The sequence below is a fragment of the Monodon monoceros genome, unplaced genomic scaffold (assembly GCF_005190385.1).
Source record: "Monodon monoceros isolate NGI ecotype Baffin Bay Population unplaced genomic scaffold, NGI_Narwhal_1 Super_Scaffold_22, whole genome shotgun sequence".
In the NCBI taxonomy this organism is placed as follows: Eukaryota; Metazoa; Chordata; class Mammalia; order Artiodactyla; family Monodontidae; genus Monodon; species Monodon monoceros.
The window spans coordinates 86,731,541-86,758,302 of NW_021703779.1; the positions used below are offsets into that span (position 1 = coordinate 86,731,541).

At 38.5% G+C, this 26,762-nt stretch overlaps 1 protein-coding gene and 1 pseudogene across 1 annotated transcript in view; one reads left to right on the forward strand and one right to left on the reverse strand.

Annotated features, from left to right (window-relative positions):
• NXF3 (nuclear RNA export factor 3) overlaps window positions 1-26,762 on the reverse strand; it is a 1,139,741-nt gene that overhangs the window by 877,611 nt on the left and 235,368 nt on the right. The gene's annotated exons all lie outside the window — the stretch shown is intronic.
• On the forward strand, window positions 94-14,064 carry LOC114905717 (annotated as a pseudogene).

Genomic DNA, 26,762 nt, shown 5'->3' on the forward strand with positions numbered 1-26,762 from the left:
TCCCAGACTTACCGCTCTTGATTACCAATATTTTCACCAGCTTCTATGGAAAACAGAAGCATTCTGGCTTTCTTGGCCTAAGGATATTCAGCATTTCCTTCATGAAGATAAATTGGAAGCTCATATGTGAGTGAATCCATGGTATACCTTGATAGGTTAGACATGCATATGCCCAGAAAAATGTACATCTCTTCGTATATAGGTAGATTCAAGGTGCCCTGTCAACCTCAGAGAATGATGAGTTTAGGATTCTAGTCTCTGGACAGAATGCTTTCTGCTAACCAGCTTCCCTTGGCTCTTAACAGAGTGTTTGGATCTGAAAGGGCATCTAAGGGAGTAGTATGTGAGTGGTCAGGCTCCATGTAAAATGCTTGGGCAAGAAACAACCAGCAGAAAGTGAGCAAAAGACAATAAAGGAGCAGGGCATGAAGTTCCTTTGAGGAGAACAGCTATATCTAAGGTCTGGCTGCATTTGCCTGTTGACATCATTTCTATGTGTTGAGCCTCCTTTTCTCCCTCACAGTGGCCATTCTCCACAAAAGGGATAGACCAATTCTTCCCATAAATGCCTAAAAAATCTAGCAAAGAGAAGGCAGTGAGATTAGAGAGTGTTCCCTTTGTTATCAAAGAAAAACGGTGTTCAAGAAAGTTTTGAGATGTAGATATGGATTGGGTCATTGGAGTTTTAGCACATCATACATATCTAGTAGATATCTGATGAATGAAAAACTGAGTAAGTATAGATTTAGTGATATTCAGAAAATGATAAACAAGGATACATGTTTGAATCCTTATGTATTTCTAACAAAATTGAAATAATAATGCAGATAATATAACAGTTGAATACAAATAATTACTGAATTTTTTTCTTTAAAAATACAAATCTATTGAAGGAAATTCAGAAAATAAACTTAAGGGCCACCTTGTGACCAAAGAAAGCAATGCAGTTTGAATTTTCTAGCCAGAGGAAGAGTGCACAGACACTGGACTCTTCCAGGGAGTTGAGATACATAGGAAATGCACTTTGGTTAGAAGTGAAATAAAGCCTTCAAAATTAACCATCACGTGAGCCATCAAGCCACATTTATGCTTCAAATGAAAATAGAGTAACAGGGACTGGATTTACTTCCCTAACTAAAACAACTAAAATCAGGACAAAATATATAAAAGAACAATTTTCAGTTGCTGAACATCAGACAGTCGAGGGAAAAGTTCTCTGAGAAAGGGGAAACAACATGAGCCTTCGGATTGCCCCCAACTGTGTATTGTAGAATTTATAACATGTGGGAGTAAAATGTATGTCAATAGTAGCACAAAGGCCAGGATATAGGGAATGGAAGTACACAATTTTAAAGTTCTTATTCTATACCTTAATATCACTTGAAGGTAGGTTCTGAAATGTTAAAAATGTATATTACCAACATATGAGATAAAATGGAATCTTAAGAATACTCAATCAAAAAAATGTTGGAGGGAAAAGAGAACAAAGAACAGATGAGACAAATGTAAACAAATAGCAAGATACTTGATTAAAACCCAAACATGTCAATACCAATAATCACATTAATGTAAATGGTCTAAAGACCTCAATTATAAAGCAGAGATTGTCAGATTGTATAGAAAAGCAAGACACAAATATATACTGCCTATAAGAACCTTAATTTAAATTTAAAGATACAAACTGATTACAAGTAAAAGAATAGAAAAAGATGAACAATCTTAACACCAGTCAGAACAAAGCTTGAGTGGCTATATTGATATCAGTTACAATAAATTTCAGAGAAAAGAATAATACCAGGGAAATTATGGTCATAGAATGTCATTACATCATTTTAAGTGGTGAGTTTGTCAAGAGGACAAAACAATCATAAACATTCATATATCACAGTGCTTCAAAATACATGAAGCCAAAATTGATAGAACTACAAGGATAAACAGACAAATCCACAATTACAGTCACCTTCTCTAAAATATTGATAGAATAAGTAGACAGAAAATCAGCAAGTACAACACTATGAACCAATTCACCTAGTTGACAATTGTAGAACTTGCCACCAACAACAATAGAATGTACATTTGTTTCACATGCACGTGGAATATTTACCAAGATTGTCCATATTCAGGACCATAAAATAAGCCTCAATAATGTTAACAGGATTCAAATCATAAAATGTATGCTATTTTGAGCACAATAGAGTTAAACGAGGAGCTAATGAGAGAAAGATCTCTGAAAAATCCCCAAATATTTAAATTAACATGAAATAATACAGATCTAAATAACTCAAAGAAGAAATCGAAAGGGAAATTATATTTTGAACTGAGTGAAAATGAAAACAACATATAATAATCTGTGGGATGTGGCAAAAGTAGCACTCAGGAAATTTTATAGTATAAACATTTATATTAGAATAGAAGAAAGGCCTATAGTTGTTAAGTAAATGGAAATTTCATTTAAAACACTTCCTCTGAAGAAAACTATAGGTCGAGATGGCTTTACTGGTAATTCTACCAAACATTTAAGGATGACATAACACCAATTATATGCCAAATCCTTAGAAAACTAAAGAGGATGGAATACTTCCCAACTCATCCTACGAGGGTAGAATTACCCAGATAACTAACCAGACAATTATATTACAAGGAAAGATAACTACAAACCAATCTCCTTCATGGACATATATGCAAAAATTCTTAACAAAACTTTAGTAAAATCTAATTCAATTATATATAAAAATTACAGTACACCATCATCAAGTAAGGTTTATCCCAAGGATTCAAGGCAAGGTTAATATTTGAAAATCATAATTTACCATATTGACATAAAAGAGAAAAAAACATATGATCATCTCAAGGGAGAATGAAAAAAACATTTGCTAAAATTTTAAAATCTCTTATTAAAATACTCAGCAACCAGGTATAGAAGAGACCTTCCTCAACCTGATACAATACATCTATGAAAAACCTACATATTGATGTGTGCCTAAAGGCTAAATGTTTTCCCCCTAAGATAAGAAACAAGGCAAAAATGGACACTTTCACAAATTAGATTCAACACTGTATTAGAAGTTTTAGCCAGTACAATAAGATAAGAAAGAGAAATAAAAGTCATACAGATTACAAAGGAAAAAAATAGAAAAATCTTTATTCATAGAAAACATGATAGTCCATGTAGAAAATCCTATGTAATATACAAAAACTGCTAGAGCTAATAAGTGAGTTTAGAAAGGTTGCAGGATAAAAGATCAGTATACAAATTTAGTTGTATTTCTAGTTTTCTGAGACTGCTGTTAACAAATAACCATAAACTTGGTGACTTTAAAAAAACTGAGAAATTTATTCTCTCACAGTTCAGTACACCAGAAGTCCAAATCAAATGACAGTAATGCTAAGTTCTCTCTGAAGGCTCTAGGGAAAAATGCTTCCTTACCTTTTCCAGCTCTGGTGGCCCTAGGCATTCCTCGGCTTGTGGCCCATCCTAATTCAGTATGCTCTGATCTCAATTCTCAATTAACCATGTCTGCAAAGACCCTATTTTCAAATAAGGTCAAATTCTGAAGTGCTGGGTGAACATGAATTTTAAGGAAAAATATTCAGCTCTCTGCAAGTAATGAACAGCCAGAATAAAATTTAAAATATGTCATTTACAGTAACATCAGAAATATGAATTATTTAGGGATAAATTTGACAAAAGATGTGTAAGATTTGCACACTGAAAGCTATAAAACATTCATGACATAAATTAAATCACAGCAGTTTTTAATAGAAACTGACAATCTGATTCTGAAATTTACATTAAAAAATCCAAAGGACTGAGAATAGTCCAAACAATTTTGAGAAGAGAAACATTTTGGAAAACTTTCACTACCTTATTGCAAGAGTTATAATAATGGTGCCATAATCAAAACAGTGTGGTATCAGCATAAATATAGACAAATTGATCAATGGAACAGAATAGTCAAGAAATAGATTCACACATATATGCTTTTCACAAAGATTCCAAGGCAATTTGATGGTGGAATAGAGACTCTTTTTGATAATTGGTGTTGGAACAACTAGTTCCAATTGAACCTTTATTAGTGATCATGATCATGATCACCATCATCATCATCATAATTAGAATAACTTTATCTCACATCGTATAAAAAGTTGAGTCAAACTGTGTCAAAGACCTAAATGTAAGGTAAAACATAAAATTTCTAGAAAAAAAATAGGAGAAACTCTTAGGGACTTTGAGTTTGTAAAAAATTTGAAATTAGAATTCAAAAAAACAAACTCTAACAGAAAACAAATCAATATATTGGACCTCATCAAAATGTACCCTTTCTCGTCAAAAGACATTTTGATTCTCAGAGACGGATAGAGACAGAGTGTTAGAAATCCTAAGACCTCTCTCTACAACAATAAATAAGGACACAGGCTAAGAGAGTACAAGTGTCTTGCCATACATCTGAGAAGCTGTAGGACTATAGCCAGACCTGAGCTGGATTCAACTTTATTAAACAGCAAAAATCTGACCTGCAGACTTCCAGTTCTGGATAAGGTAGAGCCACACCATCCCTTCCACACCTTTCATCTTACAACTGAAAAACCAAAGACATATCACAACAAGAAGCATAGGAAAACACTGGAAGATAGAAAGATGAAGATGGACTGCCCAGAGATCTTGGGTTCCAAAGGAACTCAATAAAAGTTTATTAAACTTTGACCAATGGGTCAAAGAAGAAATCACAAGAGAACTTAGAAAATATCTGAGACAAATGAAAATGACACATCATACCAAAATTTATGGGAGGCAGTGAAAGCAGAGTTTAGAGGGAAACTTATAGCTACGAACACTTACATTAAAAAAGAAAAAAGATCTCACACGAAAAGCTGACTTTACATATCAAGGAAGTAGAAAAAGAACAGCAAATTAAACCTAAAGCTATTAAAAGGAATGAAATAATAAAGATTAGAGCAGAGACAAATAGAATAGATAATAGAAAAGCTATAGAGAAAAAAAATGAAACCAAGAGTTAGTTCTTCAAAAAGATCAACAAAATTGAAAAATCTTTAGCTAGGTTGAGTAGGGAAAAAAAGAATATCTATGTACCTAAAATTAACTTACAGAGGGGACATTACTACTAGTTTTACAGATATAAAAAAGATTAAAAGAGAGGACTATGAACAATTGTATGTCAACAAATTGGATAACCTGGATGAAATAGACAAATTCCTAGAAACACACAACCTACCAGGACTGAATACTGAACAAATATAAAATGTGAGCAGAACAGTAATGAGTAAGGAGATTGAATCAATAATCAAAAAGTTCTCAACAAAGAAAAGCCCAAGACAGGATGGTGTCACTCGTAAATTATACCAAATATTTAAAGAAGAACTAACACCAGTCTTTTTCAAATGCTTCCAAAAAATTTGGAACACTTCATAACTCATTCTGTCAAGCCAGCTGCATCTTAATACTAAATCCAGACAAAGACACTACAAGAAATGAAAACTACAGACTAATATCCCATATGAATATTAATTCCAAAGTACTAGCAAATGTAATTCAGCAGTGCATTATAAGGATTATACACCACGACCAAGTGGGCTTTATTCCTGGATGTAAGTATTGTTCAACATATTAAAATATATTAATGTAATAAACCATATTAAGAGAAGGAAGGAAAAAATACATGATTATCTCAATTGTTGCAGGAAAAACATTTGACAAAATTCAACACTCTTTCATGATAAAAACACTCAGCAAACTAAGAATGGAAGGAAACTACCTCAACATAATAAATGCTTTCTATGAAAAGCCCACAACTAACACCACACTTAGTGGTGAAAATTTGAAAGCTTTTCCTTTGAGATCAGAAATGAGAGAAGGAGGTCACCTTCATCACTTCTACTCAATATAGTACTGGAAGGCATAGCCCAAGCAATTAGGTGAGAAAAAAATCCATACTGTATTGGAAAGGAAGAAGTAAATATCTCTGTTCACAGATGACATGATCCTATAGGTTGAAAACCCTAAAGAGTCCTCAATAAAACTGTTAGAACTAAGAAATGAATTCAGCAAAGTTGCAGATAAATCAATGCATAAAAATTGGTTGTGTTTCTATACAACAACTGGGAACAATCTGAAAAGGAAATTAAGGGAATAATTTTTTTACGATAGCATCAAAAAGAATAAAATATTTCAGTATAAATTTAAGCAAGGGTGAAAAGCACTTTTACACTGAAAAATGCAAAACACAAATAAACGGGAAGACATCTTATGTTTGTGGAATTGAAGACAGTATTGTTAAGATGTCAATACTAGTCAAAACAATTTACAGGATTCCGTGCAACCCCTATCAAAATCCCAACGATGTTTTTACTCAGGTACAGGAAAATCTATTTTAAAATTCATATGAAGACTTCCCTGGTGTTGCGGTGGTTAAGAGTCTGCCCGCCGATGCAGGGAACACGGGTTCGATCCCTGGTCCAGGAAGATCCCACATGCCGCAGAGCAGCTAAGCCCATGCGCCAAACTACTGAGCCTGTGCTCTTGAGCCTGCGAGCCACAATTACTGAGCCCACGTGCCACAACTACTGAAGCCCGCACGCCTAGAGCCCGTGCTCCACAACAAGAGAAGCCACCGCAATGAGAAGCCAGCGCACCACAACAAAGAGTAGCCCCTGCTTTCTGCAACTAGAGAAAGCCCGAGTGCAGCAACAAAGACCCAACGCAGCCAAAAATAAATTTTAAAAAATTCATATGGAATCTCAAGGGACCCTAAATAGCCAAAACAACCTTGAAATTGAAGAACAAATTTGGAGGACTCACACTTCCTAATTACAAAACTTACCATAAAGCTACAGTAATCAAACGGGGTAGTTCTGGCATAAAGACACATATAGACCAATGGAATAGAATAGAGTGCCCCAAAATAACTCTCACATATAAGTCAAGTGAATTTTGACAAGAATGCCAAGATCATTCAATGGGGAAAGACTTCACGCCAGTCACTAAGACTAGAGTCCCAGCAATGCCTATGTGCTACCTTTCCTAAGGCACTGACAAATTGGACACAATAAATTTTTTGCTTTTCTCCCTTTGATTTTAGTGATTTTATTACATGTCCTGAGTTCATAATTTACTTAGCCAATGACCCTGGTTTATGTTTTACTCTCTGCCAAAAGGTGTACACCTCTATATTCTTATGCCTAAAGGGAAATCTTATAGAGGTTACTACAGTACTATTAATGCCATTATAAAAATTAATGGAGATTATTGCTTTCCTCAGGGGGCAACTACCTCCTAGACCACTCCTCAACCACCTTGGAAGAGGACCTCCCACTCTCTAGCACTTAATCCTACTCCCCCACTCCAACTTTCCACCACTACCTCCTGTCTTACGTCTCTGACCATGAACACAACTACCCCTTCTCCTTGGCTATAAATACCACTAACTTTTTCTATATGTTTTACTAAACTATCAGTAAGTACACTCCAACAACATAACTACTGGACTTGTCACCAAGATCTTTTTGTCATAAAATATATAATTCATATTTATAACACTTTTCAAGTCTACCAAAAATATTGTTAGAGACCCTGAAAACTTCAGATCTGTTTTCTTGGCTATCACCATATAAATAGAGAATTTGGTTATGGCTGGCCTACAAAGACTCCTCATGCTTCTATTTGTTTTCCTTCTCTCTTTTTTTTGTTTTGTTTTGTTTTTTGCGGTACGCGGGCCCCTCACCGATGTGGCCTCTCCCGTTGCGGAGCACAGACTCCGGATGCGCAGGCCCAGCGGCCATGGCCCACGGGCCCAGCCGCTCCGCGGCATGTGGGATCCTCCTGGACCGGGGCACGAACCCGTGTCCCCCGCATCGGCAGGCGGACTCCCAACCACTGCGCCACCAGGGAAGCCCCTGTTTTCCTTCTCTTAATTCTCACAATAAAATGTTTTCTATGCTGTTTAGGGCAACTTATTCCCTACTCTCTGTAAATATCCTCTACTATTTGGGCCACTCAAATATCCCAAATAATTGAACTTAAAACAGATGTCAAGACATCAAGGGGGTAAATTGTAATATTTTTTTTGTAAAAATGCCTTTTATTCATTTGCGTGACAGTGTATTGTGCACTGCCATCAAAAGAATCTTTAAATCTTATAAAGCCATAAAGAAAAATGAACTCACACCATATTAAAAAAATTAACCCAAAATGGACCCAAGACCTAAATATATGAGCCAAAACTTTAAAACTCTTAGAAGAAAACAAAGTGATAAATCTTCATGTCCTTGGATTTGGCAATGGATTCTTAGATATGACATTAAAAGCATGAACAACAAAAGAAAAACAGATACATTGCACTTCATAAAAATTTAAAAGTTTTGCGAATCACAAGACAGTATCAAGAAAGTGAAGACAATCCACATCATGGGAGAAAATATTTGGAAATCATATATTTGATAAGTATCCAGAATATATGAAGAATTCCTACAATTCAACAACAAAAAGCCCAATTAAAAATGGGCAAAGGAGTTGAATATATATTGCTCTAAAGAAGATATATAAATATCCAATAAACACATGATAAGATGCTCAATATCATTAGTCATTAGGAAAATGAAAATCAAAGACACTTCTCACCCACTAGGATTATAAAGATTAAAAATGGAAATTAACAATTGCTTTGGAGAATGTGGAGAAATTGGAACCCTCAAACATTGCTGGTAGGAATGCAAAATGTTGCAGCCACTGTGGAAAACAGTTTGGCAGTTCCCCAAATAGTTAGATATAGAATTACCATATGACCCAGCAATTCCATTCCTAGGCATATACCCAGGAGAAATAAAAACATACATCCACATAAAAACTTATACACAAATGTTTAAGGCAACACTATTCACAATAGCCAAAAGGTGGAAACAACCCAGATATCCATCAATGTTTGAATGGATAAACAAAATATGATATAGACATACAATGAAATATTATTCAGCCATAAAAAGGAATGAAATACTGTACATGCTACAATGTGAATGAACCTTGAAAACATTATGCTAAGTGAAAGAAGCCAGGCACAAATGGTCAAATATTAAATGATTCCATTTATATGAAATATCCAAAGTAGATAATTCCATAGAGGCAGAAGGTAGATTAGTTGTTGCTAGGTACTAGGGGAAGAGGAGAATTGGGAGTGACTGCTTAATGGGTATGGAGTTGATGAAAATGTTTCGGAACTAGATAGAGGTGATAGATTCACAACATCATGAATGTACTATATGCCACTGAGTTGTACACTTTAAAATGGCTAATTGTTCTGTTAATTTCTCCTAAGAAATAGACATAGTCCTATTTGAGAAAAAGATGTATATGAAAATATATTTTCTAGGCCAGTTGACCTTCTCCCTTTTTTTTATATTACCCCTTTGAGCATCTAATGAAAGTAATGGATCCTATCCTAGGCAAATGTACACACCCAGTAAAAATGTGTATACCCTACCCCCACACACACGCGCACATTATTTTGAACATAACTCCAGGGGTTTCTTTAGTTAAGAATGCCTGAACCCAAGGGGTAAGTGCTCTCCCTCTAACATAGCTCAGGTGCTATTTGTCTCTTCTCCTTCCTGTCTCATTCCCAAGTAGCTCCTTCTTCTTCTGTCTTTTCTCTACCTCATAGCTTCTGCTTCTTCATGATGTCAACCTGATCATGTATCAGGGTTTCTGAGGCTCCTAGGGTACAGCTCTTCTTTTCATAAGTCTACATACTCTACTACCTTCTAAGCACATGCTACCTTGCACATTATTTCAGGTGGTCCACAGACTTCCTCAGCTGAAAACACCTGGTCTAGGTCAATCAGTATGGTCGGTCTGTCAGAGTTCCTTAGACACTGGTCTAAATCTGGCTGAGAGAGCACCAGGGTGGGTGTGGACTGGCAGGCAGCAACTCTTCAGCGTGGCTAGGCTCCTCCTAGGTGCCCTGGAGGTAAAGATAATAGAGTTGAAAGACCCAGCAGGCTGCATCTCCTTAGTTAGGTGGTAAGCAGTAGACAGGGTCAAGGAAGTTTCCACCTGGGCACTGGGAATAAGGGTAGACAGCAAGCAGGTCTGGAGGCTCTCCCCCCAGCAATCACTTCTACAGGCTTTATGGAAACCCTCTGCTGCAGGGGTCTAGAAGGGATCTGTTTTGGTTTCCGGTTGTCAGAACAGCATTCCCAACTCTGCTGGAGTTGCATAATCTCTGTGGGAATTTGGGGGAGGGAGGGAAGGAGCCAAAAGCGTTTATTGAAGTCACCACCTTGGTCACCTCTCCATGTATATTTTTGGGTAAGCAACAGTCAGGTGCCTGAATGCAAAGGATGAGAGGCTCTGAAAGGTGAGAAGGGGTCGGGACAGCACATTCCTCCCCTCTTGATAGGGCAGGGAAGATCAGAGCATGTCGGCACCCCTCAGATCCTCAGCTGCCTTGCCGCACAGCTAAACCTCTGAATGAAAATAGCCATGGGCCAAATTTTCAAGACTGATATTGTGTTAGCCATCATGTTCCAGCAAGTGCACTTAACACTCAGCTATTGTTTGGGAACATTAAATACACGTATTTTCGGTAGAACATGACAGAACCAGCTATTTATGAAAACTTAAAGAATTCTTTTGTAAGTAGACAATCAAATCTATTTTCTAGTAAAAATTAATACTAGGAACTTAAGTTGCTCTCACAATTTGGGGATGTTGGGTTTTTCCTCTACCTTAAACATGTTCTTTTTCCCAAATGAAAATACCTTTATTTAACTTTTTGCTTAAAAAAGTAACGCACGGTGAGGGAAATAAGTTAAATAAAACTGAAAAAAAATTATTTAGAAGAAAATAAAATCCCTATTTCAACTACCTGCTTCCCTACCTACCAATGCACCCTGTACCTGTTATGTGAAGGTCTGGAAGACAGGAGTGAGCACCAGTGTCAGAGTGGAGAAGTAGATGGAGGGGGTAGGTGCTTTGAGATCAAACGAGAGAAAGAAAGAAATTCCACAGAGATGGATCAGTGGGGCCAGTAGCCCTGGGAGAAGACGCAGCCCCTGATAAGACAGAAGAACAAATACATACCACAGGAAGCAGGGGCTCCATTTGACCTCTGGGATTAGCCACGACCAAAATGAGTGACAGGGCCTCAAAAGGTCAGGGGAGGATACTGAAGAAGGGTGAGGTGGGAGGGGGCCAGTGAAGGGAAGAATGGGGCTGACTCCTGAGGCACTTCCTGCAGGAAGGAGAACTAGGGACCCGAGCCCACTGGTGATGTTTCCTTCATGTGATCGGGAGCCGATGCGTGCAGAAGTCCCTCTCTTTCAGGTATCAGCTCCCTATTTCCGTGGAGGAAGATAGATTTCAGACTGAGGGACCAAGGGGACAACTGCCCTATAGCCCCGCAAGGTCGCAGGTCGGTACTAGCCAGAGTGGGGAAGGGGACACCTGAGGTAGGGGTAGTAACAGACAGAGGCTACACAGGATCCGGTCTGCTTTCCAGATGCCACCCTCCTCCCACCCTTATTTATTTTGGCACAGAAAATTGTGTGAGTGTTGGGGGAGAGGTCTGGGTACCATCTCTTATTTCCCTGGATAAGTACTGGCTTATGGCAGCAAGAAATGTGAGAAGGAGGCATCTCCCTGAGATGGTCACAAATTCACTGCCTCCTGCAAACACCTGGGGTGGGGGTGGCAGAGGGCAAAGACCAGAGCAGGTCCAGGACTAGATTCTCTCTACCCCTTCCCTGATGCCCATCCATTTGGTGCAAGAGATGGAGGGCTTGGTGGGAGGAGATGGAGAGGAGCCAGAGGATAAGAATGGGTACCAGTTGGGATCTCTTAGGAGGCAGGTTATCAGGGGACATCTGACAGAGGGAAAAGGCTAGCGGAGGGGGATGGAGGGGAAATGGCCTGATCCTTCCAGGGTGGAGGGAGGAGGGCAACGCCTGTGAACCCAGGATGGGGAGGGCAGACCCCCTTGCAAAGGGGCCAGGCCTGCTCTTCTCCACCTTCGTCCTTTTTGCAGGGGGGGGGATGTGGGGGGAGGGGGATGAGGGGGAGGGGAGCGGGAGAGATGCTACAGAGGAGGTGGACTGAAGTTCAGTCTGGAGACCAGCTCCCTATAGGGCAGGAGTGACTCCTGAACTAGGGAGAGTTGAGAGGAGGTAACATGGACCAAAATTTTTAATGAGTTTGGAAATAATTTGTCTCTTGTATTGCAGGAAAATGTGGTCTTTCTGTGTATGTGGAAAGGGAAGAGGTGGCAGGAATGCTCTGGACATTTCTGCTGTGCTCCCTGACTCTACCATTACCGTTTTCAGAATGAGTGATGGGCTCGTTCTATCTGGGTGCCCTGGGGTGAGGGTTTGGAAGGTAGAGACCTGAGCAAAGCTGGATATGCCTTCTGAACATCACTGTCCTGAACATCACAAGGAAAAGTGAGATAGAAATTTGGAAGGAAGATTGGGAAACATGGAAACACTTTGGAAATAATCTCTCTCTGACATTTCTCAGTGGTTAAAAAAAAGAGGCTGTTAGGGAGGAGCTGTAGAGGGGGATCAGAGAAGCAAGGGAAAGGGCAAGGGTATGGCAGGAGCTGGGAAAGTACTGACAGCTAGAGTCGGAAAAGAATCAGTGTCCTCATTGCCACTCATTCACTTCTCAATCCCTCATTCACCATCTGTCTCCTGTCTCTCTACAGGTCTTCGGGTCTGTGGTTGTAGGCACCAACCCAGACAAGGAAAGGAAAGACCTGCAGTATCAGTGCAGGTCAATGGAAGAGGGCAACTGCCCCAGGACCCCTGGGAGTAGGAGTGACTAAAGCCTGAGCAGTAGTTGGGGAGTTCACTACCTGCCACCCCTCCTCCAAGCCTCCCTATTCCGGTCTCAGAATACATGGCCTCTGTCAGGACCCTAAGGGAACCTGGTGCTTTATGGCTGGTGAAGACAGTGGGGAGAACAAGGAAGTGAGAGTTGGCAGGTGTGGCATCTGTGAAGTCCTTGAAGATAACAGAGTATCTCTAATATCTGAGAACTGGCCATTGTCTGGTTGTATCTGCAGTTCTACAAGTCTTACAACTGTAGACAAGGGGAAAAAGAAACTGGCCAGGTTTCTTGCGGGTCAGTCTAAGTTGGGACCACCCAGTTAAAATTGTTACCTGCATAGCCAAGGCCAGAGCAAAGTTTAGGGACAAATCTGCTCTTATACACTTGTCAGCACAGCCCACTTAAATGTAGGGAAAAGCACCTGTGGAAGTGTCTGCAAGGTGGGCTCATGTTAGCATGTGTGCCAACCTTGTATACACTGGGAAAGAAAGGAGAAAATGTATGGGTGGGAGTGCACCCCGCCCATAGGGGTAGGCCATGAAGATCTTAAATCACAGAGGCAAATACTTATCAGAACCTGTATTTCACCACCTAAGTCCTCAGTCTCCTTTGTCTCCATTTTGTCTCCTAGGACAGGCAAAGGAGGGCAAATCTCAACATGGAGAAGGTCTACAGAGAAAATGAAGGAAAGCCAGAAAATGAAGGAAACCCAGACAATGAGGGAAAGTCAAAAGATGCAGTAGATACAGAAGATGAAGGAAAGTCAGATGAGGAAGAAAAGCCAGAAGTGGAGGGGAAGACAGAACGCGAGGGAGAGCTCCAGAATGAGGGACGGCCAGAAGACCAGGGACAACCAGAAGATGAGAGGAAGAGAGAAAAGCAGGACAAGTCCGAAGCTGAGGGAAAACCACACGGTGAGGGCAAGCTGGAATCCCAGGCAAAGCCAGAGAGTCAGCCGCGGGCTGCCGAAAAGCGCACCGCTGAAGACTATGTGCCCCGGAAAGCAAAAAGAAAAACGGACAGGGGGACGGACGATTCCCCCAAGGACTATCAGAACAACTTACAGGAAAGGCATGTGGGCAGTGAGGAGATGATGACAGAATGTGCAGATATGTCAAGGGCTCAGGAAGAGCTAAGGAAAAGACAGAAAATGGGTGGTTTTCATTGGATGCAAAGAGATGTACAGGATCCATTCACCCCAAGGGGCCAACGGGGTGTCAGGGGAATGAGGGGCGGAGGTAGGGGCCAGAGGCGCTTACATGATATCCCATATCTTTAATGCCTTTGGCCTTCAATTCTGACTCCTCTGATGAGAATATCGCTGACCCTGCTTTCCCTGGCAGGCATTTGCCAGGCTATGTGCTTTAACCTTAAGCTGATTCTTTGCTTTAGGTGTCACTCTCGTTACCAGCAGCCTTTTGATCCAACTACAGTGCTCTCTGTGTTTCAGTAGGGGATTTTCACCCACGTGCATGGAGGAGATGTTCATGGTACACTGTAAAACAACAATAAAGAGAAAACAGTTTTCAGAACCACATATACAGCATCCACCCGTTTTTGAAAAAATAAAACAAAAAAGTTATACAATACATCCATGTACAGGGAAAACTGAAACTGAGTAGACCAAAAGCAAAATAATGGTTTTCTCTGGGTGCTGGTGGTAGAGATTATCCTTTCACCTGTACTTTCCCCCCTAAAATACACAGATTACTTTTGTCATAAAATAAATAATAAAATATTTGAAACATAGGAAAATACCAAGCAATCAAAATAACTGCTCAGTGAGTTTATGAAGGTAGTGGAGACACTTAAAATTCCTGTTGTCAGGATGTGAAATGATGCGTAAAACACATTATCTCTGGGACTCACAGCTGGAGGAATCAACCTGGCAGTTATTACAGAACCACTGACGTAGGGAACAGTCTTCTCATCAGTGAATTGGGGATAAAGCTTGCCTTCCAGGGCTGTGGAGAAGATCAGATGAGATGCTGAGTGTGTGAACTGTGTTAGGATGGTTCCTACCCTTTCCCCTGCACTAGCAGGACCAGAACCCCATCAAATGTTTGGGAGAGGGCTGAGGGAGCTCTCACGTGTGTTCATAAATAAATCCAGACAGATGAAAGGTGGGTGTCACTCTCCCCCAAGTAATGCTGTATCTGAAGGACATTCTCCCTCTTCTCATGTGTCCTGTACTCTCCTTAGGGCCCCACCGCTGCTGGTGAGCTGAAGTCCTCAAGGTAACAAAGCCCCTTTGATTTCCCTGGAGTCTCTAGTGAGTTACACCCCACTATGTTCCCTACTGAAATATGGAGAAGGTCCCCCTTCTCACGTTATAGTTTTATTAACTATAAAATTATAGTTGACATGAAATGTGGGAAATGTTTTGTAAAATCTTAATTAATGCATTTTCAGGCATTATAATTAGCCCACTAGACTTGCCCTATTCAAAGCAAAGAATTTATCTTATTCATTTTGGTACCTACAACACATGACAGAAGCTTAAAAATCAATACATTAATTATTGAGTCAGAAGGCCTCAATTCTTGGCCCAGTTCTGTCCCTGATTGAATACATAATCTTGAGCACATAATTTCATTCTTTAGCAATTGAAACTTGCCACTCCAAAAGGAACACAGTAAGAGAGGGATTATACCACAATCCATTGTTAAATAATTTTAACATTGGATATAGTAGTGTTTCTCAAAGTTTGCTAGCTAATAGCAGACCATCTGCATCGAAAACACCTACCTTGTTGAAAATGCAGAATCCTGGCTCCCGCCTCAGATCCAATGTATCAGAATCTCTTTTGACTTTTCCTCAAAATGTCTCTGTGTATATAAGTCCATGCCAATCCCTCACTTCGTCCCAGCTTACCCTTCCCCCTCCCTGTGTCCTCAAGTCCATTCTCTTCGTCTGTGTCTTTATTCCTGTCCTGCCCCTAGGTTCTTCAGAACCTTTTTTATTTTTCTAAGATTCCATATATATGTGTTAGCATACGGTATTTTAGATAGCTAGTGGGAAGCAGCCGCATAGCACAGGGAGATCAGCTTGGTGTTTTGTGACCACCTAGAAGGGTGGGATAGGGAGGGTGAGAGGGAGACACAAGAGGGAGGAGATATGGGGATATATGTATAGGTATAGCTGATTCACTTTGTTATACAGCAGAAACTAACACACCATTGTAAAGCAATTATACTCTAATAAAGATGTTAAAAAAATGTGTCTGTGTAGGTGTCTTTTGTTTTTAGCTCATTTTTATTTTTATGGATATATGTATAAAATTAAAAAACCCAATAGTGTAGGAGAATATATTATTAAAAACTGCAGTCTGCCTCATCATTCCACATTCTCACTGTCCAGAAGCAACTACCATAAATGTTTTTGGTTTCTTCTGGTATTTACCTCCATATTTCAGAAGAATATGCTTATGCTGCTATTTCTTTCTCTTTTAAAAAATTAATTAAATTAACTTATTTATGGCTGCGTTGGGTCTTTGTTGCTGCGCGTGGGCTTTCGCTAGTTGTGGCGCGTGGGCTTCTCATTGTGGTGGCTTCTCTTGTCGTGGAGCACGGGCTCCAGACATGTGGGCTTCAGTCGTTGTGGCGTGCAGGCTCAGTAGTTGTGGCTTGTGGGCTTAGTTGCTCCGCGGCATGTGGGATCTTCCCGGTCCAGGGCTCGAACCCATTTCCCCTGCATTGGCAGGTGGATTCTTAACCACTGCGCCACCAGGGAAGTCCTGATATTTTTTTTTAACGCCTTTATTGAAATATAATTCACATATCACAACATTCACTCTTTTCTTCATAAAAATTCACCCTCTTAAAGTACACAATTCAGTGGTTTTCAGTATATTAACAGAGTTCTGAAACCATTGCCATTATTCAGTTACAGGACATTTTTATTGCCCTAAAAAGAAACCTCATACCCGTTAACACATAATGGTGCTCCCATTCCCTCCTCTCCCTGGCAACTGGCAAACACTGATCTGCTTTCTGTCTCTATGGATTTGCCTATTCTAGACATTTCATAGAAATGGAATCATACAGTACATGGCCTCTGTTGTCTAGTTTCTTTCATGTAGCATAATGTTTTCAAGGTCCATCCACATCCATATCAGTACTGAACGTTCATGTACATTTTCTTTTGTCTTTTAAAAAAAACTATTGAAAACTCAAAATATAAAATTTTCACGTACAGAAATGATGGTTCTGCCTTAGTTTATTATGTAGATAACCTCAGAGCATGCTGATTATTATGTTCAAAGTTGCTTTTAACTTCATTTGAATGCTTTGATTCATTTTATGAAGAGGTACTGTAATATATTTGTTTTGTTTCTGATTTATAAAAAACACAGGTATGTAGTATTTGATACACTAGTTAATCATTTCTGCTGGAAGAAGCAAAGGTAATTTTTTTTCCATTTTTTCTTTTTTTAATTAAAATTTTTACCAGTTTTGTTGAGACATAATTGACATACATCACTGTATACATTTAAGGTATACAGCATAATGGCTTGAGTTACATATATTGTGAAGTGATTACTACAATAATTTTAGTTAACACCCATTATCTCATATAAGTACAATAAAAAGAAAAGAAAAACATTTTTCTCCTTGTGATGAGAACTCAAGATTTACTCTCAACAAATTTCATATATATCATACAGCAGTGTTAACTTCTTGCATGTAAATATGTTTTCAATTTTCTTGAGTATATACCTAGGAGTGGAATTGCTGGTTCATGTGGTAACTCTAACTTTTTGAGGACCTGCCAAACTGTTTCCAAAGCAACTGTGCCATATGACAATCCTATCAGCAGTGTACGAGGGCTCCGATTTCTCCACATTCTCACCAACGCTTGTCATTGTCTGTATTTTTTCTTATAGCCATCCCAGTGGGTATGAAGTGGAATCCCATTGTGGCCTTGATTTGCATTTGCTTGATGGCTAATGATGCTGAGCATCTTTTCATGTGCTTATTGGCCATTTGTATATCTTCTTTGGGGAAATGTGTATTCAAGTCCTTTACCCATTTTTAAATTAGGTTGACTGGCTTTTTATTGTTGAACTGTAACAGTTCTTTGTTTATTCTGGATGCAAGTTCCTTATCAGACATATGACTTAACAACTGCTATTCCTTGACTTGTTTAGTTATTACCTATTGACTTTCTGATATGACACTTGAGTAGTACTCTCTTACCATCATAATCACCTGCCTCTCAATATAGTTTTCCCACATATAAAGTGTATTTTAACAAGAATTCCAGTGATTCTGTTGCTTAACTCTGAGGACCATTTGTGTGTTTGTCAGGTTAGGCTAAGCTTATGATAGGATAGCTACCAACCCCAAAACATCAGTGGCTTAACACAACAAAAGTTTATTTCTCACACTTCATGAGAATTGGGGATGGAGAGGTTCTGCTCCCCCTAGTTTCCCAGAGATCCAAACTAATCATGATACCACTGCAGCAGAGGAAAAGAATACATGGAGATCTCACACACCTTTTTCTACACTGTGGCCTAGAAGTGATGTAAACCATCACTGTTCACAGTCCATTTTTTCATATTTCTAGCTCTTTTAATTCTGACAGGCAATTTTGAGAGAGGTGTTATTGTGCCTTCAATATAGGTGACTAAACTGAGGCTCAAAGAGTGTATGTGATTTATACAAGGTTACATACCTGTAAGGGGAAGAGCCTAGATTGGAACCTAAGGATTTGAATTTTATCTTCACCTTATTGCCCAGCCAATCCTTTAGGATGTCCGAATAGTGGTAATGGTTCTTCAGATGACAGACCTAAAAAGCAAGGCTCACAGTGGCATTGCTTCCTCCACCATTAATGCTTTAAAAAGGCATTTAATGCCAGTTCACAGCTTGACTGCCTTAGTACCCAAATCAGATGTGTGCCTACAACACATGAGGGTATTCAAACAGGTGGTAACACCTGTTTTCTCCTGAGTTGGAGGACCACATGCCTTTGTAAGCTCCCTTTGCCTGCTGTCTCCTGTACTTCTGGGACTGGGCTGAATCAAACATCAGAAGCAAGGCATCAGGCAGATACAGAACTGAATTCACCACAAAACCACTAAAACAGGCCCAGGCACAACCAAGGCCCTTCTGGGAGTCTGAGCAAGGTTGTTTGGGGTTATTGTCCAACTGCATCCCCATCACTATTGCTCTGGGTGCTACTTCACTGAACTCTGAGAGAAGGGTTCAACCCTTCTACTTTAAACTCAAAATTATCTGGTCAGTCTTAGTTTGTAGCTGAAAAGGAGAAATTCTTTACATTTTTAGGCTATGGAGTTTTATTTCCATCTCTGCAAAAGTCTCCTTCATACCTCAAAGGGAAAGAGGACAGGGAAAAAATGCAAAGCTTTATGACTGACAATTTATGAGTTCCCATCATTCCAATGATAGGAATAGTCTCCAGACTATTTAACTTTTCACCTGTTCACCTTGAGCCAACAGACAATGGCCAATGTTGCTAAAGACAGCCATATAATAAGGAATATCTACCTTGCTTCTCCCTCACTATCCTCCCAGACACAAGAATATTTTTGGGATAATGAGAGAAATGTTTCTGAAATAGGCCCCAACTCCCTGTCCAGTGCAAGGCACAAGAGCAAAAGAGATTGTACTGCTTATGGGAACCAAAAGGAACTTTAAATCAAATGCTATATTTAAGTTGTAAAATGAACAAGGCAAATTTTAGTTTCAGCTCCAAATGGAGAGCTGAAAAGAATGCTACTCACACTTACAACAGGAAAAAAAGTTGGATAAATGCAAAATAACATTTTGCATTTTAAAGTATTTATTTATTTGGCTGTGCTGGGTCTTAGTTCAGCATGCAGTACCTAGTTCCCTGACCAAGGATCGAACCTGGGTCCCCTGCACTGGGAGCATGGAGTCTTAACCACTGGATCACCAGGGAAGTCCCCAAAATAACAAATCTTCTTAAAACCTTTAGAGAACTGAGGTCACAGGGCAAATGATTATCCCAAAATCTAGAGAGAGACTCATGTATGGAGAAATAGGACCCAAGCATTTGCTTATCTGGAATAGACACCACCAAACACCATGTAGACCAGTAGGAAAATTCAGCTTGAAATTTCTAATGAATTTCTAAAGACTTAAGGCTAGCATGAGAGTGTTCAGTCCCTGAAGTCCACAGACATAAAGAGCTTGCACTCTCTTTCAAGCTTTAATCCAGAAACCCCACTAGATGTTATCAGGGAAGATCAGGGAGAATTTGAGAGAGCTTTCCCCATATTGCCAGCTAAGAGAGGGAGATAGCAGTCACTGCTGAAATTCCAACCAGACCTATCTCCCCTAGTAAACAAAAGACTTAATCTGCAGGGAAACGGACAACAAAACCCATATCCTAAAGTCTAAAGTAGAAACCCACTGCAGCTAGGAAAGGGAAACAGAAAAACAAAAAAACCTATGAGGGGAGGCTTAGCATTATACCTGGAGGAGAGGCATGAACACATGTGAAGATTACACCACCAAAACTCTGGTTCACAGTGGTTGCCTAAGATGAAGACACAATCAGAACACCAGAGAATGCTCGTCTCTCCCCTCAACACCACACTAACAAACACTGAGTAAAAATAACAGTGGAGGACAGCAAGAAACAGGTTCCTTTTGGGGAGAAATACAAAGGGAAACTGCAAAACCGGGTGGAAAGACTCAGAGCCAAATAGGAAGAAAACATCAAACTCAGCCCAACTTCTAACTAGATTAATGCAAACTTCACACTAAAAGCTTTGTAGGAATGACAGGCTCATCTCCAATAATAAACTCCATTTACCTCAGTAGTTACTGTCTTATACAAATCCAGTTTTCAAGTAAAAATTATGAGAAATACAAAAAGAAAAGAAAAGAAAAGATTCTGAAGAGGCAAAGCAATAATCAGAAATGACACAGATCTTGACATCATCAGACAGGAAATTAAAAATAACTATGGTCGGTGTTCCACTTCTGGCAAGGCAATATGAGGAACTCTGAGGATCCATTTCCCAGTGAAATTGTTAAAAGTTATTCTCCTAAAATACAATCATTTAAATTCTTTGGAAATGGTCCTAAGGGCATACAGCAAATGAAGAAACGTTTTTAAAAGACAATCTACTATAACAATAAGAACCATGATAATCTGTGGCATTTGAACCAAGATTCTTTTCTTGCCTTCCCACTTCCAGCTTAGCATGATGGAAACTTCACTCCAGAAGGGTGCAGTCAAAAACACAGGTCTCCTTCTCCCCCAGCTCACATCTGAAGGGTCACAGTATCTTCCCAGGAGAGACAAAACTTCTCATCCTGCCTTGAGTTGACTGTTGCTCAGGCTAAGTTCCAAATGAGTGCAGCTGAAAGGTTGGGGCTCCTTCTGCTCCTCCCCCATTCATCATAAGGAGGCTCTACCTCCAGCATAGTGTGCTATGAATACTGGGGACTCAATTTCCTGGGAGAGGCAAGTCAGGAAGACCTGAAGGAACTGCCCATCCTGAGTCAAGTGTACAGCTCCTAAAGTAGCAGCGTCACTCAGAGAGAATTGTGCTACTGCCACCATCCTTAGCTCCAGAGCCTTGTATCAGATTTTCCCAGGGGGAGAGGCAGGCCTTAAAACAGAGAGCTCCAAAACTCTTTCCAAAGGAACTGACTTCATTTGTCACACAGTGTGAACTTGAAGGCTACAGGTGCTATAAAAAATGGAGGTTGTAGTGAATAACAATTAAAAGAGGTCAGTAGATTCATTAGAGATATAAGCTAAATGTTAGGCCAGCTAGTCTACTAGAGAATTAGGAAAATAGACAGCTAAGTAGAGTCTTCTTGGAGTCCAAACAAATGTCAAACAATGACCTCAAAAACTATATCTGAAAAGGAGCCCAAATTTAATCCCATGAATCTGTGGAGCAACTCATGCCCCAGTGTATTGTCAAAAACAATAAAGCAATCAACCATTCAAGTATGTTCAGGTAAGGAGTCAGTAAAGAGAGGACTGCCAAAACCACTGTCATCCCAGAGTGACTATGGGCATACCAATACTGTATGCTCTGAGGATCAACATAGAGGCATCATATAGCAGGGAGGAAATGGACATGATTGAAATAATTCAGCCAGTCACTACAAAAACAAGCAAATAACAACAAAAATAAGTCCCAGAGAGAGAGGATCAGTACTCAGAGTTGCTAAAATATATTATCTGAAAAAATTGCAAGACATGTAGAGAAACAGAAAAATATGACCCACATGTGGGGAGCAAAGCAGGCAACAGAAACTGCTTGTGAGAGTAACCAGATGTAGAATTTAACAAATACTTCAACATGGCCAATATGTTCAAAGAATGAAAATAACCCTATGATTAAAGAAGTAAAGGCAGGTATGATGACACTATTATATCAAATAGAAAAACAATCAATCAATAGATAGATATTATAAAAAGAAACAAGTGGAAATTCTGAAAAATAGAAAGATTGAAATGAAAAATTCACTAGAGGAGCTCAACAGTAGATTTGAGAATTAGTGAACTCTAAGATTCATAGATTTTATGTAATCTGAATAAGAAAGAGAAAAAAGTAATGACTGTGGTGACCTAAATGGGAAGGAAATCCAAAAAAGAGGGGATATATGTATACGTATAGCTGATTCACTTGGCTGTACAGTAGAAACTAAAACAACATTGTAAAGCAACTATACTTCAATAAAAATTAAAAAAAAAGAAAAAATCATGAAAAATGAACAGTCTCAAAGATATGTGGGACACCATTAATTGCACCAACATACACATAATGAGAATACCAAAAGGAGAGAAAAGAGAGTGAAAGGAGCAGGAAAAAAATACAAAGAAATGATGTCCGAAAACTTCCCAAATTTGATGAAAAACATTCATCTACATATCCAGGAAGCTCAGTGATTTCAAATAGGATAAACGCAAGAGACTGACAAACAGACACAACATAGTAAGAATGCTGAAAGCCATTCTTACTATGCTGAAAGTCAAAGACAAGGAGAAAATGTTGAAAGCAGCAAGAAAAAAAATGACTCCTGACTTATAAGAGAACTCCAATAAGACCAACAGCTAATTTATCACCAAAACAATAGAGGCCAGAAGGAAGTAGGATAGCATATTCAAACTGTTCAAAGATACAGTCAACCAAGAATCCTGTATTCACCAAAGCTATCTTTCAAAAGTGAACGCAAAATAAAGACATTCCCAGAAAAACAAAAAAATGAGAGAACCTTTCACTAGCAGACCCACCTTACAAGATATACTAAAGGAAGTTCTCTACTTCTGAAAGCAAATGACCCCAGACAGTAATTTGAATCCACTGGGGGAAAAAAGCACATATAAAGTTAATTATGTAATTATAAAACATAGTTCAAATGTATATTTATTTCCCCTTCCTTCTCTCAACTGGTTAAAACAGTATATATATAATATATTATTGGCCTTATAACAGAGAAAAGAAATATATTTGCCAATAAAAACACAAAGGAGATGGGTGGGAGCAAAGCTGCAATAGGCTAAGGAAACAAATCCAGAGGGTAACTAAAATCCCCTGGAAGAAATGAAGAAAACCAGAAGTGATAAATGAAAAGGTTAACATAATAAATTCTATAAATATATACTTGCTATCCTTCTTTCATTTTCCATAAGAGACGTAAAGTTATGTAAAGTAATAATGGTAACAGTGGATGGGTTTTATAACATTTTTGTTGTAACATGTATAACAATACCACAATAAGTGGATAAAGGGAATAGAAATATATAGGAGTGATGTTTCTATATCTCACTGGAATTAAGTTAGTATAAATCTGAAAAAGAACCCAATAAACTAAGATGTATATGTCAAGTCCTAGGGTAACCACAAAGGAAATAACTCTGAAAGATATAATGGAAAAGTCATTAAATAAATTAAAATCCTTCATTAGAATATATTTAATTAATGTAAGAAAAATGGAGGAAAAGAAAAGAGGAACAAAAAACACATGAGATATATGACAGACAAAAAGTAAGTTGACAGAGGGACTTCCCTGGTGGTACAGTGGCTAAGACTCCACACTCCCAATGCAGGGGACCCGGGTACCATCCCTGGTCAGGGAACTAGATCCCACATGCTGCAACTAAAAGTTCGCATGCCACAACTAAAGATTCCACATGCCACAACTAAGGATCCCGTGTGCTGCAACTAAGATCCGATGCAGCCAAATAAATAAATAAATAAATAAATATTTTTTTTAGAAAAAGTAAGTTGGCAGAAATAAATTCAATCATATCAATAATAACATTAAATATGAATGGATTAAACAATTCAAACAAAAGGCAGGGATTGTCAGATTAGATTTTTAAAAGATCCAACTGTATGGTGTTTACAAGAAGCATACTTTAGGTTTAAACATATAAAGATTGAAAGGAAAATGATAAAAATACGTATATCATGAAAACAGCAACCATAAGAAAGCTGGAGTAACAATACTATTATCAGACAAAATAGAATTAAAAATAAAAGAGGTTACTAGAGGTAAAGAGTGACATTTTATAATGATAAAATGGTCAATCCATCAGGAAGATAAAACAATATTACAAATATATGGAACTAACAATAGGACTAAAAGTACATGAAGCAAAAACTATGAAAACTGATGGGAAAAATAGACAATTCAACTATAATAGTTAAAGAGTTCAATATTCCACTTTCAATAATGCATAGAACAACAAAGCAGAAGATCAACAAGAAAATTCAAAGACTTGAAAAATGCTATAAACCAATTAGACCTAACAGACATCTACAGAACACTCCACCCAGCAACAGCAGAATATACATTCTCCTCAAATGCACAGTGAAACTTCCTCAGGATAGTCCATATAGGATAGGCCATAAAAATCTCAATAAATGTAAAAAAAAAAGAAATAATAAAAAGTATATGCTCTGACCACAGTAGAATAAAATGAGAAATCAACATCAAAAAGAAATTTGGGATATACACAGATATATAGAAATTTTAAAATGCTTTCCTCAATAATCACTGGGTCAAAGAAGGAATTAAAAAGGAAATTAGAAAACACAATGAGGTGAATGAAAATGAAGATATGACATCCAAGACTTATAGGATGCAGGTAAAACAGTGCTTAAAAGGAAATATGTAGCTGTAAATATTTATATTAAAAAAGAAGATCCCAAATATATAACTTAAACTTCTACCTTAAGACACTGGAAAAAGAAAAACAAACTAAACATAAAGTGAACATAAATAAGGAAACAGAAAAGATTAGATTTGAAATTAATGAAATGGAGAAGAGAAAAAATCAGTTAAACCCAAAGTTTATTCTTGGAAAACATCGAAAAAATTGACAAACCGTTAGCTAGATTAACTAAGAAAAACAAAGAGAAGACTCAAATTACTTAAACCAGAAATGAAAGAGTGTGGGCTTCCCTGGTGGCGCAGTGGTTAAGAATCCACCTGCCAATGCAGGGGACACAGGTTCGAGCCCTGGTCCGCAAAGATCCCACATGCCGTGGAGCAACTAAGCCCGTGTGCCACAACTATTGAGCCTGCGCTCTAGAGCCTGCAAGCCACAACTACTGAGCCTGCATGGTACAACTACTGAAGCCCGTGAGCCTAGAGCCTGTGCTCTGCAAAAAGAGAAGCCACTGCAATGAGAAGCCCGCGCACTGCAACGAATAGTAGCCCCCGCTCGCTGCAACTAGAGAAAGCCCGCGTGCAGCAACGAAGACCCAACGCAGCCAAAAACAATGAATAAAATTTAAAAAAAGAAAGAAAGAAAGAAAGAAATGAAAGAGGGGCATTACTATTGACCTCTCAGGAAAAAAAATGATTAAAAGGAATACTATGAACAACTGTATGTCAATGAATTAGATAACTTAGATGACACGGACAAATTCCTATCAAAATTGACTCAAAAAGAAAACGATAATCTGAATAAATCAATATAATAATAAGTTAAGAAATTGAAATAATAATAAAAAATAATTATTTGCCCCCCAAAAGCCCAGGCCTAGATGACTGTGCTGATTAATTCTACCAAGCATATAAAGAAGAATTAATACAAATCCTTAGCAAACTCTTCCATAAATAGAAGGGGAAGGAACACTTCCCAACTCATCGTAAGACCTGTATTACCCTGATACTAAAACCGGTCAAAGACATCGCAAGAAAACTACAGACCACTAACTGTTATGAATATATATGCAAAAGTACTAAACAAGATGATAGGAAATTGAATCCAGCAACATATAAAAATCATCATACACTACAACAAAGTGGTATTTACCTCAGGAATATTCGGTTGCTTTAACATCTGAAAATAATATACATCTGTACAATGGAATACTACACAGTAATTAAAAGGAACAAATTTCTGATTCACACAACATGTATGCATTTCAAATGTATTTTGCTAAGTGAAAGAAGCCAGACTCAAAAATATATGTATTGTCTGATTCCATTTATATGATATTATGTAGAGGTTAATCTATATAGATATAAAAGAGGCTTCAAGGGTGAGGATGGGGGGAGTAGTTGACTACAAAGGGGTCACACAAGGGAAATTTTAGAGTGATAGAACTCTTCAGTATGGTACTGTGGTGGTTGATACATGACTATATGAATGTTTTCAAATTTCACAGAACTGCACACCACAAAGGGTGACTTTTGCTCTATGTCCATTAAAAAATATACAAATCAAGATGTAGGGGAGCCCTAGACAGAAAGCACACTGTTGCAAATGAATCTCCTATATTATAGATGTATGCCATAACTTCAATAAAAAGGGTAGGGAAAAAAAAGAGCTGACCTAAGCTGCTTTGAAAAAGTGACTGGATATTATAACGGTCAAGACAAAAAGAACTATACAGAAATGCTATGTTCTGGTGGGGAAATTTGTTTCTCACAGGGGTACATGATAGAAG